We start from the raw sequence: 12965 nt of genomic DNA, 5'->3' as shown, positions 1-12965 counted from the left end.
CAGGGTGTTCTTTGGAGAGTGGCTCCGCCAAGGGTTTTGTTTTGCTGTGCTGACCCCCTGGGCCGGTGATGAAGTGTCCTGATAATGCAGGACTGCGGAGGGAGGCGGGTGGGGACAAGCACCGGCAGGGCCAGCTGGCTGGTGGGTGGGTTATGCAGCCCCACAAGGGGATCTGCGGGGCCTTGAATCCAACACGTGGAGGTGTGTCGTGTGGCGCTGGGCCTGGAGGTGCGCTCTGTCCTCACAGAGGGCACCCGCCTCCTGGCCATGGACTTCTGCCAGCCACAGCCCCTGCAGAAGCACACGCTGCCCTCCCAAGGTGTGTGTTTATGTGAGAGAGACTTTTGGGAAAGATTCATGTTAACAGCAACCTCCTCGTTCCTGTCCCTGTGCTCAGCGATCCCTGTAGAGAGCACGGCTTTAACTTGAAGGAAAAGTGGTTTGTCCTTGCCTGCGCCCACGCCCCACACACACCATGACTGTGGCCGTGACTGCCTGGAACTCTGGCCTAGGCAGTCATTTTCCGTGATGGTGGGCACAGTTTGGCGCGTAGAACCAGGGACAGCTTGTCTGCGAGGGGACCGTCACGGGACCGTGGGGGTATACATGTTGGTGTGCGCCCTGCTACTGTCTTTGGGTCAAACCTCTTCCTTATATTGGCTCATTCAGTGCTCTTTGGTGAGTATAATGATCCTGTTCATTTTATAGATGAGTCATGGAGGCCATATCCGTCTCTTGTTACTATAACAAAATACCTGAGACAGGCTATCTTTATTAAAGAGGCGAGCCGGGCGTGGTAGCGCACGCTTGTAATCCCAGCATTTGGGAGGCTGAGACCGGAGGATCGGGGTTCGCGGACAGCCTCAGCTACTTAGTGAGGCTCTTTGCAACTCAGTGAGACCCGGTTTCAAAATAAAGAATAAAAAATAGGGCAGGAGGTGTAGCTCAGAGGTTGAATGCCCCTGGGTTCCATCCCCAGACCTGCAAAAAATAAATAAAATAAAATAAAGAGGCTTATTTAGCTCAATTTTGGAGGCTGAAAGTCCAACCAGTATAGCACAGGCCTGTGGCTTGCATGGAGATAACAATGGTGGGAGGGTCAGGGGATGGCGCTGGGGTCAGCAGATGACCCGGGGCCTGGCTTGCCCCTTTTGTAACAGCTCTCTCTGGAGAACTAACAACAGGCCCGTGAGAAGACCTCATACCCCAGTGACCTGCGGACCTCCCTTAAAGGTTGTGCTCTCTCTCAATACCACCCAGGAGCCAAGCCTCCAGGCATGACCTTTGGGGTGGGCACAAGCCATATCCAGAGCGCAGCAGAGGCCGGGAGAGCTCATGTCACACAGCTCGGCCAGCGTCCAGCTAGGTCTTGAACTCAGGCTCCCCCGCTCCTAGCCCCCAGGCTTGGCTTACATGTTGGATCTAGCAAGTACCCAAGACGCCTGGACAGTTGGAGAGCCCGTGGGCCTCCCTGAGGAACCCCTCTGGGGAGGGCGGTGCGGGGCCGGCTGGTTTGGGGTCCCGGGCCCGGGCGGGCAGGCCTTCTCAGCGCACACCGGCTTCCTTGGGCCTCTGGTGATCTGCTTTCCTTTCCTAATGATGATCAGGTCTGAGAAGGAAGGCAGCTTTTTTCCAGAAGATGTGTCTGTTGGACGCTGGGTAAAGGGACAGGAGTGTGTTAAACGCAAGAAGGCCCAGCTAGTGAGGAGGAGGGCAGCGCTGTAGCCACATCTGGTCCTTGCGCAGCCTGTCAGAAGCGATGAGCTGGGATGGTGGGGAGGTGCCCCCAGGGGGCCTTTTCAGAGGAAACCTCAGTCTTTGGAGGAAAAGTAGAAGGCCCAAATCTGGTCTTGGACAAGTCACTTATTCTTGTCCCTACGTGTGTTTGGAAAATGTGGGTTAAATGGTTCCTCCTCGGGGCCCAGGGCGAGGATCCATGGGATGATCTGCTTAGCACGCCGCGTGGCTCCAGGGCCACCAGGCAATGGCAGTTTCTGTGGCTGCTCCGGTGCAGCGGCAGGGCCCAGGCTTCTGAGTTAAGTCGTAGGGTCAAAAGTCCTGGGCCGGAGCTTGGGGTGTGAGCATGCACGTGTGTAAGGAGCAAGAGTCTGGCGATGAGGCTGGGCCACAGCGTGCACAGGGAAGAGCATGGCTGGTAGCATCTCGGTTTGTAGGGTCAAAAGTCCTGGGCCGGAGCTTGGGGTGTGAGCATGCACGTGTGTAAGGAGCAAGAGTCTGGCGATGAGGCTGGGCCACAGCGCGCACAGGGAAGAGCATGGCTGGTAGCATCTCGGGAGGCTCGCAGCAGGGAGTCCCTGCCTGTGCCTGGCTCTGGAATCTGGCCTCTCCAGTTTTGTTTTGTGTTTTTTGTTGTTTTTGTTTTTTGGTGGTACGAGATTCCTGGAAGCCCTTCTACCTTCGGGCTATACTCCCAGATCTATTTTTTTTATTTTTGGAAACAGGGTCTCTTAAGCCGGCAAGGCTGAATTAGAACCTGCGCGATCCTCCTGTCTCCGCCTCCCAAGCACGGGAATTACAAGCGTGCGCCACCACGCCGGCTGGTTTGGGTGTTTGAAAGCTCCTGTTGACTGCAGCATGGAGACTGGCTTGCAGGCAGCAAGGTCATACAAGGACAGGAGAGAGACTGAGAGGAGAGCTCATCAGCTCAGGGATATGTTTTAGAGGGGACCGGCTGGGCAAGGTGGTACACACCTATATTCCTAGTTCTTGGGAGGTTGAGATAGAAGGATCATAGGTTCACAGTTAGCCTTAGTAACTTAGTGAGGCCTGTTTAAAAATAAAAAATAAAATAGAACTGGGGGGCATAGCTTGGAGGTAGAAGGCCCCTGAGTTCAGTTCCCAGTACCTCAGAAGTCGGGGGGACACTATTGCCACAATGTGACTGGTGGTACAATGGCATGTACCAGGTCCAAAGGTGGATTCTGCCTTCCTCAGGCTCAGAGGTTGCTCCCTGGGCCTTCCCTAAGCCCCATGAAAAGGCCTTGGGGGCTGGGACCACTCCCCAACAGGCCCTGCAGATGGTGGTCTCTCCCCTGACCTCTTAGGGTATCTGAGGATCCCCGGATCCTCTCTCCCTGGGAATCTGCTCTCATCCAAGGCTTTTCTTCTAAAAATGCTGGCTTGCCCTTCAGTTTCTGCTTTGCTGCCTGCACTTGGTCTTCCTGTCTGAGAGGAAGGGTGGACACTCAGGTCATACGCCCACATGGGGAGGATAGTCTGTCCAGCAGACGTTGAGCAAGGCCCCAGAACGTGAGAGGACTGGTGAGCTCGTGAGCCCCTCTCACACTGTTTGATAGGGCCTGCGCCTTCCTGACATCAGGGAGCATACTATTTCTGGAAGCTGTTGTTTTTACAGAATTAAAGATGGAGCCCAGCATGGTGGCCCACACTTGTAATCCCAGTAATTAGGAGGCTGAGACAGGAGGATTCCAGGTATGAGGACAGCCCCAGCAACTTAGTGAGATCCTCCACAACCTAGTGAGATCCTGTTTCAAAATAAAAGAATAGAAGCTGGGACGTGGTGGTGCACGCTTGTAATCCCAGTACTTGGGAGACTGAGACAGGAGGATCATGGTTTATGGCCAGCCTCAGCTACTTAGTGAGGCCCCCCACAACTTAAAATAAAGAATTAAAAAATAGGGCTGGGGGTATAGCCCAGAGGTAGGATGCCCCCTGGGTTCTATTATATATATGTATCTGGGGATAGAGCTTGGAAATAGAATGTTTCTGGGGAGACGTGGGCCCTCTCTTGGGAGTCTCTTCTGGGTGGGGATGAGGTAGAAATTGAGACATCTTGAATCCAGGGTGGAACGTGGCTGTAGCAGCAGCACCGAGTGGGGAAGGCACCGTTCCTGCTGGTTGGAGCGGGACCAGCGCTGGAGACTGGGACCTGGGTGGGTGGTGATTGAGGGAACCCGGGCCTGCTGACAGGTCAGTGTGGTGAGCATCGTGGAGCGATTGTGGGGGGCTGGCACACCGGCAGGCCAGAGGGCACAGCTGGGGGCTTCGTTCCTGGGCCGTCTTTGCAGGCGCTTGCTCTGGAGTCAGATGGGGGGGTTAGACAGGGCAGATGTGGCTGGCGATAGCTCCTACTGGCTGTTACCTGGGTCCTGTGAAGAGGTGTCTGGTGGCTGGTCCTGGGCATTGGACTGTGGCTCAAAAGGCCATGCACGCTGCACCCTGGCTTCTCCGGTCAGGTTGCTGAGCCGCCCTGTATTCTTGCAGCAGGGCGGGGAGAGCCTGGGGCTTCCCAGAGCCCTTCCCCACCCACCAGGGGACTGTTCATCCGCGCGCACTGCTGGAGCCTTTTCCCACCCTCCGGGAGGCACATCTTGGCACTCCTGCTCCCCACCCCCTGCTATTCCTGGACGCATGCCGCCCTTTTAGGCACACTGGAAACGGCTGTAATTACGCTCGAAGCTCCCTCTGTCGATTTTAACAGTCCAAGTGACACTGCTTTTGTGTTGGGAGAAGGGGCTTGGCGAGCCTTTCCAGCGCTGTCAGCATCCCCAGGCTGAGGCAGCTCTTCCTGTTTTCAGAGAACTCAAGCTGCAGGGGATACAGAGCAAGGGTGCCCAGAGCCAGCCTCGCCTCCGAGTGGGCTGGGGAGGGAGACAATCCAAGCCCTGTCTCCTGCAGAACGTCCACTGTGGAGGCGTACACCCTCCAGCATCAGGGCAACGGATAAAGCCTGTTGCCTAGAGCGCAGCCCCTCTTGTGTGGTCAGTGGCTTCTCAGAACCACGGTCTCAGTCTCTCTCTGCCTCAAGCCCACCCACTCAGCGTGGAAGGGACTGTCACAGCAGAAACCTAAGTGAACAGAGACTTAAACGTGATAGAAGTTGTGCGCCCCTCCCCTCCCTCCCTCTCATCTCTCTCGCTCTCTCTTGCTCTCTCTCTCATTTATTCATTCCCCCTGCCCTGCTCCCTGATTGGTCCCTAAACCTCCAGCCATCACATCTAGGATCCAGATGATAGGGCAGAGAGGAAGGGTAAAGTAGCGAGCCCTGGGCATCTGTTACGGAAGGTTCTGGAGGGTGCACCCTAATGCTTCTCTCCTACGTCATTGGCCGGAATTAGTCACATGCTGAACTGCAAGGCAGTCAGAAACTACAGTCTTTGTTCTAGGCAGCCATGTGCTTAGCAGAAATTTGGGAGTTTTGCAACTGGAAGAAGGGCTAGAATGAATTTTAGGGAAGAGTGAAGTCTGTCATGTAATTGTCCCAGATGCAGGCTCCTGCCCTGGGGGCCCGCCTTTCCCAGGGGTGAGTGACGGGTGGAATGGCCTTCCTCCTGTGGCCAGCCAAGGGTGTGGCCTGAGCCTGTGACCTCAGCAGCAGTCCCCTCTGTGCCCCCTCCGTGCAGTGGCCAAGGTGGGGAGGCCTAGAGGCTTCAGAACGACCTGCCCAGAGCTTCCCTCTGGTGACCTCTGGGAGGCAGCCACTTGGGAACAGGCCTGTGCCTGCACCCCTTAGGCAGAAGCATAGGCAGCACTGGGCCTGGATCCAGCTCAGACCAGGTGTGGAAGCTTCCAGAAACTAGACTTTGCCTGTGGTAGGCCCAAGGGTAGGAGGAGGCTGGGTGACAGACCATGGATTTTCATGCCTGCATGCATGGTAGGTCAGTTCTCGGGGGCGTGGAGTGAGTGGGGAGCAGCCTGCCCTGCCACACAGCACTGGGACCAGAGACGAGAGCCCCAAGGCTGAGCCCTGTCTCCTACGCCAGGCTGAGCAGTTCTGGCAAGGTCCTAACCGGCTCCTGGATTGGCTGAAGCCATGAGTGGCCCGGCGCTGGGCTGGCGCTGAATGACACGGTTTGCGTTCTTGTCCCTAGGGAATGCCAGGGTGAAAGGTCTCAGGCCAGGGGCAATGGCCAGAGAGCGACCTCGGGCTCTGATGACTTTGGGGTGAGGGGGGACTCTCTGTTCTCCTTCTCTGGAAGCTTCCATGCATGAGCTCTGGAGGTGCCAGATGGCCTGTCCTAGACGCCAGGCGTCCCTGGGGAGGGACAGGGATCCACAGCACAGATAAGCTTCTCTGCCTGTGGTTCTGTGGGAATTTAATCAGGCTTCATCCTGGGGGCTGTTTGGGAGCTGGGTTGAACTTGAGTAATCTAGACACCAAATGAAGAGAAGACATTCCTTAGAGCCGGGGAGGGGGCAGGAATGATTCCCGAAGAGCCTTGGCCTTGGGGTGGGCATCTTGGACAGCGGCTGCGGCTGCGAGGTTCATGCTGGGGCAGGCCCGGCCGTCCATGGCGAGCTGCACAGGGCTGTGGTGGGGAGGGACAGGGCTGGGTGGCAGAGGCTTCGGGCGGCCCACCCTCTGCCCTGCGTCGGTGGCTTCTCCGAGCCCTGCCTTTGCAGCTCCCTGACGGCCACGTGGCGCTACCCGCGTGCCGAGTGCCTTGCACAACCACCCTGTGCTGAGGGTTTTATTATCACGCCCTTTTTAGAGATGTGGACGGTGGGGTGCACACAGCTGATGATGCTGAAGGCCCCGAGCTGTGAGGGGCGGGCCTGGGATGGCAGCCTGTGCCTCCTGCTGCTCCTAGCCAACAGTACTGAGCTCCTCACCCCCTGAGCAGCCCTCCCATGCCCCTCCCCCACAGGGCAGAGGATGCCATACCATAGGGGTTCTGCTGCCAGTGTGGAGGCGGTTCCCAGGTCTCCGGGTGTGGGGGCAGGACAGCTGGCACTGCCCCCCAGGCTGCCCTCGGTGTCCAGGAGCTGACACTGGCTGGAGAAGGTTCCTGGTGTCCTCGAGCTGCTCTGCTTCACATGCTCACCAAGTCTCTGGTCTTCATGTTGTAGGAATAAGATCTTGCCTTTCTTTGGGAGGTGGCAGCAGGTCACAGCAGCTGCGCCCAGGGCTTTGCTGATAGCAGGCCAGGGCTGGCACCTCAGCCCACACGCAGCTGGCGGGTCACTGCCCTCTCTGAGTCTCCTGCTCATGGGAGAGTGCGGTTGCCCTCACCTCAGACCAGCTGAGTGGGATCTGAGCCCTTGCCCCTGCCCAGGATACAGGCACGGTGACTCTCAGGCATGTACATGTCCAGCCCTGCGCGCATCAGCCTGCCCAGCGCGTGGGTCTCCGGCTGAGGGGGTCATGTGCCCCATCGGGGGGTCTGGTGTAGGGCCAGGCTGGACACACCCAAGTGCCAGGAAGTAGCACTGGCCCGAGCTGACCACGAGGTGGGTGTCTTTGGGCAGATGCAGGGCTTTCGGCTCCCTTCCTGGAGCTTGGGGGGTTTATGGGGGGAGGAACACTGTCCTCGTTTTCATGTGGCCACCTTCCGCCACCCAGGTGAGACCCCGAATTGAGGTGGAGGGGCAGGTCTGCAGCAGGATGATGTGGGGGCTCCACCTTGAAACCCAGAAGCCCTGCACCCCGGGGCAAGTGCACCCCAGGGCAGTTGCGCGCTGGCTGAGGGCCAGGTGATGTCCATTAGTGTTAGGAGGAGGCAGACCTGCGGCTCCTGAGAAGTCCCAGAGCCCTGTGAGTGCCCTGCCCGTCACCTCAAGTCCAGGTCGGTGTCTCCACCAGGTGCTAAGGTGAAGCCAGAATGCGTCCCTGGACACTGGGACGAGACACAGCCCAACCCTCCCAACACAGCAACGGGCCCCCCTTTCCCGTGATAGTGTGGAGTCCGAGGGAGGTGAAGCCGCTAACTGAGGCCACAGAGCCCAAGTCGAGAGGAGAACCAGAGCTACCTCCATCCCTTGCCTCCCCGTCTGCCAGCAGCTATGTCTTTGAACTCTACCCACAGCACAGCCCTGCTGTCCCCCACCCTGGGTGGGGCTGCTTTTCTCCCTGGCTCCAGGCTGCGCCTGCTGCAGGGACCTGGGGCCCGACACTCATGCTGCCACCACCCCACCCCGGGCATCTTGCCCTGTAGGAATTCTTCCTCCCCCTTCCCCACCTGCCCACGCCCGTTCACAGCCCTCAGAGGTCCTGTGTTGAGAAGAGGCCCCACCACCAGCCAGGAACTGGGAAACGGTGAAGGTGCTTGGCCTGGCTCCCAACCGAAGCAGCAAAAGCCAGACTCCACCAAGGGCAGGGTGGCCAGGGAGTGGGAGCCCCCACAGGACACTCCTCACGGGCCCTGTCCTTGGCACCTCCCCCCATGCCTGTCTGAGCAGAACCCTCCTCCTCCCCCAGGCCTTCCTGCTGTGCTTCCTGGTACTGAGGGCTGTGCCCAGAGGGAAGTGGCCCCTGCTGTTGCCAGGAGCCCAGGTTTGGCTTCTCCCCTCAGCCCTCCAGGTCCAGCTTCTTCTAGGGCTCTGGCAGAGGCAGATGGGCCTGAAGCCCCTACCAAGCTCCTTGCCCACTCAGTGTGGCTTGGAGGCCCCCAGGGGAGTCCCAGGAAGGGCACGAGCTCTCTTGGCCTCTGCTTAGAGTATTCTATTAGTTTTGGAGAGCTTAGGCTTGCTGGCCTTCCGAGCCTTCAGGACTGTTCAGTGACCCCCTCCTCCAGCATAGCAGGAACCCTCACCCACAGCTACCTCCTGGCCCAGCCAGCTTAGGGGCTTCTGGACGCTATCCCCCACTTGGTCGTGGGGGCCTGCCAGGCTCCCCATCCATCTGCTGGCACCGGCCCCAGGCTTGCCCACGGAGCCTGGTGCACACCTATCTCCTGCTGGCCATAGACACCTCAGGAGGTGCCCCTGTGACCCCACAAGGTCGCAGGGCTGACCTGGGCCAGTTGGTGAGCCAGACTGCTTGTCCTTGGGGCCTCTAGCTCCTTCCTGAATTCCTTTCCCCTCATGTGGCCAGCCCCTCCAGATGGACACCTCAGGGACCTCCTTCCCTTCCTCACACGTGGAGTTTCCCAGTTCCCAGATGGGAATCTCCATCGCTCTCTCTGGGGGTATAAGTGGGGCAGATGGAGACTCGTTGGCCAGGTTGGAGAGAAGGCTTCCGCCAAGTCATCTACGCTTTTTGTGCCTTTCCAGCTGAAAGGGCATCACGCTCTCGAGCCCAACAGCAATTGCTCATCTCTGCAGTGTTAAAGGCAAGGAAAGAGGCTCAGAGGGTGCAGGACTACCCAAGGCCTCCCACACAGTGCTCTCTCCCTCGGAGGCCCCACGCCTCTGCACGGGCCTCAGCAGCAGTGCCCAGGGGTCCAGATCTACCCTGCCTGGGCTCGATCCTCACCTGAACGCCCCGGTGCATTGTTTAGCTGCCTGGGCTCGCCTCAGCATTCCCATTGTGAACTCAGGAGGCATGATAGTGGACTCCTCAGCAGATGGTCCCTCTCTGGGGGACAGTGCTTGAGGGTGGCTTGTCGTTTCTGACCTCCACACTTTGGAAGGGCCTCGCCCGTACGTTTTGTAGAGTGCCCCTCCATTTGGATTTATCTGGTGCTTTCCAGGTTTGAGTGGAGGTTATGCATGTCAGGCAGGAATGGCATCCCAGAGATGTGCCCCTGCCCTTTTTAAAATACACAGAAACAGGGTCGTATCACATGTATTCTGGTACAGCTTATGTTTCCCCCTTAACATGTATCTTGGCTTCTTTCCCTCTCTGTCCATTAAGATGAGGGAGATGAGCGCTGTCCTTTTTTGATGGCAACATAATATTTTAGCATGCAAACACGTGAACCAGAATTTAATCAATTATTTGGGCTCATAATGCCATTTCATTTTTTAAAACTGGCCACTGTAAATGGATCTCCACACACTTCTCGGAAATTAATCCCTAGTAGAATTCCTTGGCCAGAGATTCCAAACATTCCTTATGCCGGCAGATCTTACCGGATCGCCCTTCAAAAAGCTTGAGCAAAAGTTCCTCCTAATCTGCGGTCTGCTGGGGAAGTGATACCCAGCTTGCTGTAATCTGTCCTCACTGGTGAGACTGAAGGTCTCTTCAAGAGCACTGCTGTTTGTGCTTCTTCTGTGAATGAATCTTTTCTTAGTGTTTGCCCCTATCTCTGCTGAGTTGTTGGATTTTTTCCTATTGAACGTCTGTCTCTGCCTGGGTGGCTCCCCCACTTCTGGGCTTTGAGTATTTCAGGTGTACATGGCTGCCTGGCCCCACGAGAGGAGTCGGGTCACTAGCTCAGTCGATGAGGAGGAAAATTCACTCCTCCAGCTGACATGGCAGCTTCGCCCACCACTCTGGCCCCTGCTGGGAAATGTCGCACCTGTAGCATTTATTTACCACCGTCCCTGCCTAGGAATGCCCGTCCACCCTCGCAGGTGGGTTCCTGGCCTGCAGTGTCTTCCTAGGCCTCAGGGAGGGGACTGTTGCAACAGGGCCTTAGGGCCTCTAGGGGGTCAGGAAGGGGCTATGGCCCCTACAAATCCCTGCCAGTCACCCCAAATAGCCCTGATATCATCTCAGAAACTCAACCCAGTTTATTAGTTCCTTATTTCTCTTTCTTTTCTTTCTTCCTTTCTCTTTTCCTTTCTTTCTTTCTTTTTCTTTCTTTCTTTTTGTGGTACTGAGGATTGAACCCAGAAGCATTCTACCATTAAGCTACACTCTCTGCCCAATTTTAGTTCTTATTTTCAAACAGAATCTCACTAGGTTGATGGGAGTCTCACTACTTGTTGAGGCTGCCTCGAAACTGCAATCCTCCTGTCTCAGCCTTTCAGGCATGTACCAATATGCCCAAATTGGTTCGTTCTTTCTTTCTTTCTTTCTTTCTTTCTTTCTCTCTCTCTCTCTCTCTCTCTCTCTCTCTCTCTCTCTCTTTCTTTCTTTCTTTCTTTCTTTCTTTCTTTCTTCTTTCTTCCTTTTTTGTGGTCCTGGGGATGGAACCCAGTGTTATTGTATCTCTGAGCACACCCCAGCCCTATTTTTTTTCTTTTAGTTTTTTATTTTTTGAAACAGGGTCTCACTAAGTCGTGAAAGGCCTCACTAAGGAGCTGAGGCTGGCCGCAAACTTGGATCTTCCAGTCTCCGCCTCCTGAATGCTGGGATTACAAGCGTGCACCACCACGCCGGCTTGGTTCCTTATTTCTGCATAACAAGTAATGACAACTGAGTGGCCTGAGACAGCCCCATTTCCTTTCCCCTTTTTTCTGAGGTACTGGGGATGGAACCCAGGGGCATTCTACCTCCGAGCAACACCCTCAGCCCTATTTTTTAATTCTTTATTTTGAAACAGGATCTCACTGAGTGGCAAGCAGCCTCATTAAATAGCTGAGGCTGTCTGCAAACCGTGATCCTCCTGTCTCAGCCTCCCAAATGCTGGGATTTCAAGCGTGCACCACCACGCCCGGCTTTTGACGGCCCCATTTCTTATATCACAGTTGGAGATGTCAGAATTGCCCTGGCGTGCCTGTGGGTCCTCAGGGGCGGAAACCAAGGGGCCAGCTGGGCAGAGTTTGTCTCTGAAGGCGCTGGAGAGGAATCTGCCTCCATGCGCATCTGTGGGCAGAATTCGAGAGGAGAATCCGTCACACACTCAGGGTGGCTGCCACGCAGGATCCTCTGCACCAGGGGACACAGGGTCTCGGGATCTCAGAGCGGCTCTCCTCGCTTACTAAGTCTCCGTACCTGTCACCTTGCTGGGCGCCCTGCCCCCTGTGGCGGCATCTCTCGCCACGGCTCCACACTGCTGCAGCCTTGCCGTCTTGCCATGCTCCACAGGCACATCCTGTGGCCCCTGGCCTTTGTCCGTGGGGTTCCGCCCGCCCAGAGTATCCCTTGAGCAGCTCCGGGTCCGCTCGCAGCCGCCTCCTGGAGGCCTCTGGGTGCACACCCCTGCCCGCCCACGCCTGGCCGCACTCTCATCCCGTGGCTGCTCCCTGCAAGTGTGTCTCTGGGGACCTCACGTCCCCAGGGTAGGGCCTAGGGTGTAGTAGATGCTGGGTACGTGAGCAAGTGAAATGTTCCCAAGACTCAGATCTAGAAGACGCCCCGGGGAGCCTGTGAGGCAGGAGTTCCCCTGGGGCTGACCTGAGGTGCAGAGAGGTGCATGGTGTCAGGCCAGAGCAGGGGTGGCCATTTGGGGATAGGCTCTTGAACAGGGGGTGCCTGAGAAAGGCGGGGAGCCATTGCAGGGAGAGTGAGCAGGATTCAGGCGAAAGGAGGCCTAGCTGTGCTGCTGGGGAGACCCCCCCCCCCGTCCAATCCCAGTGGGCAGAGAATGCCCGCCTGGGCCTGGCCTGCTGTTGGAGGCAGGGAGGCTGCTGCAGCTTCGGGGAAAAGAAGCTGAGGCTGGGGACAGGCAGAATGGGGTCTAGAGAGTGAAAAGGTGGCCGGCCGTTCTTCCAGACTTCCTACACGGGGACAGTGAGTGTAGACAGGAGTGGACTCTCGCCTCAAAGGCTACCATGTCGTCCAGCCTGAGTGATTGTGGGCACAGCCGTGGAGGCAGGCTGCCCCCAGGAGCCCCACACTGCCAGTGTTGGCTTTGCCCCAGGGCCTCGTTTTCCTCTTGTGCCAAGTGGAGGTGACCACAGACTCTACCCCATGGTCTGAGGGTGCACTGTCCCTCGAGCGTTTAGCATGGTGCCTGTCTGGTCTTGGTGACTCGGAGCCCAGCCTGTGCCCTGTGACGTGCCCCACAAGCATCATTTTTTAAAGCCTCGGGTCTGTGGGTTTGTTGCTGCGGAAGCCAAAACAATGGCTTAAAATAATAGTAGCAGGTATTTATTTTGCTTTCAAGGCTGAAGCCTGGCTGGGTCCTGGGAGGGCGCCTCCTGCCCCCACCTCCAGTGAGGCTGGGGCAGAAACAAAGTCAGCAGGAGCAGACTGATACCGCCTTGCGGGAGGCAGGGCTGGGGTTCAAGCCAGTGGGTGGAGGGGGCTTCCCAACCCCAGGAGAGGTGCAGCAGCCGGGGCTAAGGGCATCTCCCCAAGAGCTACTGCACCTACCTGGGTAGCCCCAGATCTCAGGCAGAACACAAGCTCCCAAAGGCGGAGGCCTGCCGGGTCCCGCTCATAGCTGTGTGCCCAGCAGTGATTGAAGGGTGAGTGGGCTGAGCTGCAGCCT

At 57.1% G+C, this 12965-nt stretch overlaps 1 protein-coding gene across 1 annotated transcript in view; it reads left to right on the top strand.

Moving 5' to 3' along the window:
* Positions 1 to 12965, top strand: part of ITPK1 (inositol-tetrakisphosphate 1-kinase) — a gene marked incomplete at both ends in the record, with an annotated part of 150892 nt that overhangs the window by 111692 nt on the left and 26235 nt on the right. The gene's annotated exons all lie outside the window — the stretch shown is intronic.

Source organism: Muscardinus avellanarius (genome assembly GCF_963383645.1).
Source record: "Muscardinus avellanarius genome assembly, chromosome: 12".
NCBI lineage: Eukaryota > Metazoa > Chordata > Mammalia > Rodentia > Gliridae > Muscardinus > Muscardinus avellanarius.
This window is presented reverse-complemented; position numbering and strand designations above follow the sequence as displayed.